Raw genomic sequence first — 8,835 nt, 5'->3', positions numbered from 1 at the left:
CAGTGGAAGTGAAACATTGACCAGTTGTACCAAATAATATGAAGTATTTGTAGTTGTTTGGCAGTGATAAACAAATTGAAAGTTTTCTGCAATCTAAGGATGAATTTCAAGATGATAGTATAGATTTGGAATCTGAATTAGAAAATAGAATAGTTGTACATTACAATATTGAAAGGCAGATAAAAATCTCATATGTGAATACACCCATAGATAAAGTTGTAAATAAATTAGAATTGCTTGAAATAGACCCAGAAAAAGAAGAGTTTGAAACACTTTAGTTAAAGGATAACATTTTACCTAGAGGTCTAGTTCCATGGAAGAATTATTTGATTTCAATGATGTGGCAAAGAAGCCTAATATTGAGCCCACAGGAGCAGCAGTAGAAGAATGTAATATAGGTAGTGAAAAAGATCCCAAAATCATAAAACTGTCTAAATCACTCCCAACTACTGAAAAACAAAAATACATTGCTTTATTCAAGGAGTTCAGTGATGTTTTTGCATGGAGCTATGAATATCTAAAAACATATGATACAGAGATTATACAACACAAAATTCCAATTAAAGAGGATCAAAAACCATTTAAACAAAAACTTCGAAGAATAAATCCAGTATTGATGCCTTTAATTGAGAAAGAAATAAAAAGAGTTTATGACTCTAAAATCATAGTTCGTCTTAGGTACTCTAAATGGGTTTCCAATATTGTGAAAACTAGGAAGAAAACAGGTGAAATCAAATTATGTATAGATTTTAGGAACCTTAATAAAGTCTCCCTAAAGGAAAACAACCCTTTACCAATAATAGATCATATCCTACAGAAGATAGTTGGGTCTTCTAGGATTTCTTTATTAGATGGTCTCTCATGTTATAACCAGGTTTTAGTTCACCCTAATGATCAAGATAAAACAACCTTTACTACTCCATGGGGTACCTTCATGTATGTAAGGATGTCCTTTGGGTTAATGAATGATGGAGCCACATTTCAAAGAGAAATAGATATTGCTTTTGCTCATGAAATTGGCAGATTTTTTGTGATCTATCTAGATGACATCACAATTTATTCTAAAACTGATCAAGAACATATGTTACATATGAGAAGAGTATTTGAGAAATGTAGAAGGTTTGGGATTTCACTAAACACTAAGAAAATATTTTTTGGCCTTGAAGCAAGAAAACTTCTTGGTCATATCATCTCTAAGGAAGGTATTAAAATTGATCCCAAAACGATTGAAGCTATTCTTAAAATCAATCATCCTAAAAACATTAAGGAACTTTAATCATTTATTGGTAGAATAAACTTCTTAAGAAGGTTTATACCTAACCTTGCATAACTTATTAGAAACATAACAAATATGTTAAAAAGAGATTTATAAATCAAATGGAACATTGAATATAGGCGATCATTTGATCGAGTTAAACAAGCATTGACAAAAGCACTAGTCCTAATCAGTCCAGATTTCACTAAGGACTTTATAATAATTTCATTTGCTTCTAAGCACACTATTGCAGTTGTCCTTTTACAAAAAAACGATGATGGATTTGAACAACCCATTTCTTTCTTTAGAAAGGCTTTAAGGGATGCTGCACTCCAATATAATATAACGGAAGAACAAACCTTTGCATTGATAAAAGTAGTTAAACATTTCATAGTGTATATCCTCCATTCTCATATAATTGCTTATGTACCAAATGTTGTGGTTAATGATATTTTAACCCAAAATGGACCAGATGGTAAAAGAGGAAAATGGATTTCCATGATTCTTGAGTATGACATGGAAATCAAGCCGACTAAGCTTATCAAAGGACAAGGGCTAGCCAAATTGATGGTTGAATCTAACTTTAATGCATTAGATATCAACTTTGAAGATGCATTAGATGATCAAGAGGAACATGAGAATCCACAATTAGATGAGGCTTTTATGACCTCACCCTGGTATGCAAACCTCATTTTTGTTTTATTCAATTTAAGTGATCCTCCTGGTTTAACTAAGGCAACAGCTAGATTTCTAAAATTAGAAGAAGTGAAATTTTTCATCCTAGATAATGTTTTATATTGGAAATATGTTGGTGGTATTTTACTAAAGTGTCTATTGAAAGATGATGCAGAAAGAACAATGCAGGAATTTCATGAAGGTGATTGTATTGGACATCTATACTGGAAAAGCACTACTAATAAGATCCTTAGAGCTAGCTTTTATTGGCCTACTCTTTTCCTTGATGTTCATAATAAGGTAGCCTGTTGCCAAAAATGCCAAATATTTGAGGGGAAAAGAAAGCTATTGCCTCTACCTCTGAAGCCCATAACTGTTGAAAGTCCTTTCCAACAATGAGGATTGGATTTCATTGGAGAAATCCATCCACCATCCTCTGCCCAGCATAAATGGATCATCATCACTACTGATTAATTCAGCAAATGGATTGAAGCCACACCTTCCAAACTAGCCACTGTTGTTGTTATTATCAAATTTCTAACAACCAATATCTTGTCTATATTTGGTTGTCCAAATAAGCTCATTACCGATAATGTTGCATCTTTTAAATCCAAGAAAATGATAGATTTCTACAACAAATATCATATTACTTTGGGACATTCAACTGCTTATTACTAACAAGGTAATGGGTTGGCCGAATCTTGAAATAAGCGTTTGGTAAACATTATTAAGAAGTTGTTAGAAGAGAACAAAAAGTCATGGCACAAAAAGTTGATAAATGCACTTTGGGCTGATAGGCTCAAAATAAAGAAATCAATTGGCATGTCACCATACCAATTGGTTTATGTAATGGATGTTGTTTTTCCATCCTCTTTGGGAGTTCTAGTCATGAAGACAATTCAAGAATTGCAGGTTGAGCCAAATGACATCCAAAGGAGAATTGATAAGACAATCCAATTTCAGCAATCCATAGAAGAAGTCTATAATAAAGCTCAGCTCATTGAGGAGAATATCAAAAGGGTTTTTGATAGAAGAAATAAAGCAGATGATTTCACCTTGGGTGATAAAGTTTTAAAGTGGGATTCTAGAAGAGAGGATAAAGGAAAGCATTGAAAATTTGATAATCTATGGACAGGACCTTATATAATTTATGCTTTCAGAGGACACAATGCATTTTTTCTCAAACATCTAGATGGGACATAGATGCCTGGTGGACCTATGAATGGTAGAATGTTGAAGCACTATTTCTCTTAGCAATTGAAGTTTTTTAGCATCAATCATTGTAAATATCATTGTTTTATTATTTTGATTGTGTAACCTATTGGCAACAGTTGAAGCCCGTAGAGAAGGCCCTAAGCTTCAATTGATATGTTACCATAAGTATTACAATAAAGGAAATCAATTGTGGATATTTCTGAAATGGAACACTCAAGGCTACTGAACAATGTTCTTGGCACCTCACAGGGAGAGTGCCATCCCCAGCTGGAACCACTGTTAGAGTCCTATAATTTATAGGATCTCAAGGTGATTGACTATTTTATCTCATGAATCTTATATTGTAAATAATTGTCAATCTGCAAATTATTTCCAAATTAGAAAAAAAAAATGAATAAAAAATGAAAAGAGGGTGTAAATAAAAAAAAGAGGAAAACAAAAAATATTGAAAAAGAAGAAAAGTTTGAACCCCACCAAAAGAAAAAAAACAAAAAAAGAAAAAAGAAAAAGAAATAGTACTAAAAGTGTTGCAAGTCTAAATGCCACTACTAATAGATAGTTTTCTTCATCATTGATAAATAAAGGTTGTGTACAGCTTGTTTAAAATTCCACAATGACTAGCTATTTGTTTAATCATACAGTACAATCATGGTTGAACATGTTTAAATTTCTGTAAATTAGACTCGAGAATAAATATTTGGTAAACAGTTTAATCTTGGTAATTCAGTAGTTAGGTAGAAAATGACATTGATTCAATTGTTTAATCTGAATCAATAGCAGAAATAAGGGATACGATTTAGATAGTTTTTCATTATGTCATAAAAGAAAATAATGTGGGTTTCCTAGTCTAAGTGCACCCCCTTAGAAGAATAAATGCTAGTTTAGTTAAGGGTAGGAAAAATAGTTGGTTTTATAAATATATTCCTATGCCATTTTATCCTAAGTTTTAATGAAATTGTAAAAAGGCAAAGGGGCACGATGGGTTAAAGTGTTTTTACATGTTTTTATTCCTAACCTTTATCCTAAGTCCAAAATACAAAAGCAAAGGCGCATGTCGAAAAATCTTTCTTTGTCGTATTTGGTTAAAGTACATCATTCTCATAGCATCAAAATCCTCTCCCCCTTACGATCCATGGTCCATATCTTTCTTCACCCCTCCCCTCTCCATCCTGCCTTTATTGCCGGGGGGGGTCCAAAAAGGTTGTTTCTATCATTGGGCCCCATCCCTACGTAGCACCCTCTCCACATTTCACGCCTCCCCCCCTGGTCGATATTGCTTACCACCTTATACCCCCTCTAAAAATACCTTTCCCCTAGCCCTCTTTAATGCTTCCCTACCACGACACTTCCACCACTCACCTTCCGCCACGTTGCTTAGCCATTACCCAATTAATTCCTCTGCCAACAAAAATAACATTCAACATTCAATTTTCCTTCCCAGGTAACCATTCAAACTTAACAATCCCACGCCGCTTCCAACAGATTTCACCATCCTCTGCTTTTAAAATCTTTCAAAACATTGTTCTCACTTCTTTTCACTGACTTATTCCATGTAATTTGCAGCTTTTACACAGTGATCATTTTCAAAGTATTCACGTAATCAGAATAAGATCAAAATTGACAACCCTCTGTATCCTTCCCCTGACAACTCATTACCTCAAATGTTTCCCGATAAGGTCTCCTGTCAATTTTTGTTATCTTTCACTAATACAATCATGCCTCCAAAGAGTAAAATCCAGGATAAAACTTTCAATTGATTAATCCCTCCCTATGTAGATTTAGATCACATTCTTGTAGCTGATAGGGATTATCGGATTAGCGAAATTCAATGTGACTGTGAGTTTTTAGAGTTATAATGTTGGTTGAAAGACAAGCATGTAGATAAAACTGATGAAATTGGGCTTTGGGAGTCCAATCTTCCCCATTATATCTTCCCTTTGACCTTCCAAGCCCCATAATTCACCATAAATTGTCAGGCTTGTTATGTCCTTGCCAAAAGAGCTATCATGGCCCCATCTGGTGACATCCTCGTTACCATTAATGCCTAGTCTATAGACCAAATGAGATTAGCTGCCGCTGTGGAAAATAATGCTCCTTTGTCCTCAGAAGCCCTCACCCAGCTTTATCAGAAGCTGGATTTTCCTACAAGAGCCAAAATCTTTAAGATCTTCTTGCCTGAAAATGGCCAGTTACCTAAGAAGAATCCTCCATACCCTTACTCCATCTTCCTTGATCAAAATAAACAAATTATATCCATAATCTCCTATATTTTGGGTTATTATTCTGATTAGTGGCTAGATGAGCCCATTTTATCTTTCCTCTCCATATTTTCCACAGACAATAAGCCATCCATTCTATTCAATTTCAATAAATTCTTGGCTGATAGCATTCATGAGTAGTTTATAAAATATCCCATAGAACAGGTGTTTAATTACATCTCCATTTTAATCTACATGTTCCTTTATTATCAATTAGATAAGTTCAATTTGCAATGCAGAAGCTAGATGATGCAGGAAACCAGTAGCCGATGAGTTTTTGGACTTCATTGGTCATGAAAGAGTAGCAGGAATTCTCTTACAAGCAGTTTATTGAAGAGTTTGTTCACCCAACAATGAACATCCTAAACAACTCAATACAACCCAAAATCAGTGAATATATTAAAATAATTTTACATTTAACAGATCAAGCCAAGACTGGAGATTGGTATTTATACCAAAACTACACAGAAATCAGAGTTTATGGATGCGAATTGGCACCATACAAACTCCCTAAATACCTCCCCATGAGGATTTTTGCCCTGGAATACATCAGACAAATGTTAAATTATGAGGACGTTCTTTTTGTAGTGGCGAAGAAGAAATCACAGTTTCGCATAAAGACACAGGTGGGCCCATTTATATGCAATACCAGGACAGTAGGTGAAGAAGTAAACAAACTTCTTAAAGAGATGAAACTCAGCCTAAGTTTTACATGGTCTTATGACCCTTGGGGTATTATTTCAAAACTCAGAGTAGAAAATAAAACTACTCCCTACATCCATACCTCAAGGCCTAAGATAGAAAAGTATGCAAATCAGTTGGAATGAAGAGAGAATACGTTGCAGAAAGCTGAAGAACAACTCTTTTATAATTCAAGTTTACAGACTCCCACTCCCCAGGAGAAAACAAGTAAAAGAAAAAGAGATTAGGGATCATCATCAACAACAGGAAGTGAGGCCAAAGAGTTCAGGATCAGTTACAGGAAAAGGACAAAATTGACTCCTAGGACAGATGTTGAAAAAGAGACAGAAGAGCATGCTGCCATCATAATTACAGACTCACCACCTGCAAGAAACAAATTTGTAACATCTTCTACTAGACCTTCATCATAATAAGGTTGGAAGGAAACATAGGTAGATTCACAAAATGTGCAAGGAGAGAAGGAAAAGACAATTTTTGATAGGCACGGAGAGAATAAGCTTAAGAATGAGATTCTTAAAAACAATACCTATAATTAGTTTTGGAAGAAGACTTCCATCTCACAGAGAAAATTGTTATCAGTTTTTGACACAGAGCATGGAAATATGCAGATGGCCTTCCTTGAGGCCCAAACTCCACATCCAAAAACATCAGCAGACTACAGGAGTACTACATTTGAGTTTAGCACCAAAGACATCCATCCCATTGATCAAATGGACATGCATAAGCAGACTGGTGAGATGATATCTTCTACATTGACTAATATTGCTATGTCATTGTCTAAGTTACAGATTTCATTTACCAATGTTTAGTTTCAGTTGAAAAGGGAGAAGGTATCCTCCTTAGCAAAGGATAATAGGATCAAATATTTGGAAGATTTGATAATCAAGATAGGATATGATCCTAAAGACATAAATGTTTTAGAGGAGATCATCAAGAAGAGGACTTTGGATATTGCAACATTGAGAAAACAACTTAAGTTGCTAGCCACAGAGGATCCCTTAACTAAATACATTGAAGAAAACGAGGCATAGAAGGCTGACATGATGAAGCTAATTATAGAGAAAGACATAAATATTAGATAGATGGAGACATAGATGGAGAAGATGATAAAGGATAAATAACATAGTCAAAAGATGGCCATTGTCCACCTGGATGCCATACCCATTTCTCAACTTCCAACAATAGGAAAAACCACTGCAACTACTTCTTCCTCTCATATTGCAAGTGCTAAACAGGTGACAAAGACACTGGAGAACATGTCAATCCATTCAGAAAAAATCTCAAAGCTCTAGAAGAATAGAAAGCTAGATCTGAAGCTTCTTGTCTTGCTGAATTACAAAACTCACAGAGGTTGTTGGAGAAGTTGTAGAAGGTATAGAAGGATACATCAATTAGTCATACCTTGGCCCAAGCCAAGGAAACCATTTGGATGGGTATTCTGGACTCTATGAATGAGATTTGGCCATCTATCCAAATCATATTTGAATAGAAGGAGTTGATAGAAAAATCCACAGGAACCATTGTTCAGGTAAGAGAAAAGCTTGCAGGGATGCCCACAAAAAGACTCAAAATTATCAAATTCATGAATTCTAAGTCTAAATATGAACTTGAAGAATTAGGAATTAGTGACAGGAGTGTCACTATTTTAAAAGTCAAGAAAGTTTTGACAGAAAGGAACTTCATTGATCAATTAGAGGAAAGATGTGAAACATTAGAGCTTGGAGTAAACAAGTTCTGAAATCGAATTGAAGCATTAATCTAGAAGGAGTTGCCCAGCATATATGTGATTAATGATAAATTAATCAGTCAGGAAGACTATGTTTTGAAAATGAAAGAAATGGCCAGAAGAAGTGTCAAGTTTAGTTGGATAAGGGGCAGTATGATAGCAAGGGCATTTTTAGAAACCATGGAAAATGACTTCTACATATAGAATGAGGCAAAAGATTTTTTTTACAGTAAAGCCAGCTTTTGCAAAATACACAGAGGTTGATGAAATTTATCAGAGGGTAATTAAACTAACCATACCCGATGAAAAGAGATGGGAAGAAATTTTTGATTTACTTGATTAAAAAGGAAATTCGAATATAGTAAGACAACGGCCAACACAACAGCTAGCACATCAACGCAGCAGAGTTTTGGGTTGATTTAGCAACCGAACCCACTAAAGCAGAGCCACCTTTCCATGTAGCTATCTACGTGGCCTATTTTTCTACGAGAGATAAACCTTATTGTTTATAATTAGGCTAATAATACACTGTCAGTTTTGAAAATGATTTTGTAATTATTTATATAAATACTTCACTGTTTGAATTATTAAGGGTTGATTTCTAAACATAATTTCCTCTTCATATTGTAGTTTTCCAAAGTTGTTGGAGCATCAATAATACAGGGACCTTTTCACAAGATTCATGTGGTGTACCAAATAGTGATGTGTTTCTTCAATTTATTTGTTTAAACATTGTTTCTCTTTCTCTGTTATTAAGAAAAACTCAATTACGTAACAAATACTATGATGAATAGGACATGTTACATAGAGAACCCTATTCTATTTGTTAGTAATTTTCATGTTTTATGCTGAAGTCAAATTAAGGAATTCTTAATTTCTCCTTAATTTCTACTAAACCTTACATTTCTGCTATTTCAAAATTCATTTAATTTATGAAAACATCCAATTAGTGCAACCTAGCTTTCCCTATGAAACTCCTCTAAAATTTGATGCAAATCTAGTCA

The sequence above is a fragment of the Pinus tabuliformis genome, chromosome 3_1, assembly GCF_031772625.1.
Source record: "Pinus tabuliformis cultivar Carrire ecotype Pingquan chromosome 3_1, CPIR1, whole genome shotgun sequence".
Classification (NCBI taxonomy): Eukaryota; Viridiplantae; Streptophyta; class Pinopsida; order Pinales; family Pinaceae; genus Pinus; species Pinus tabuliformis.
This window is presented reverse-complemented; position numbering follows the sequence as displayed.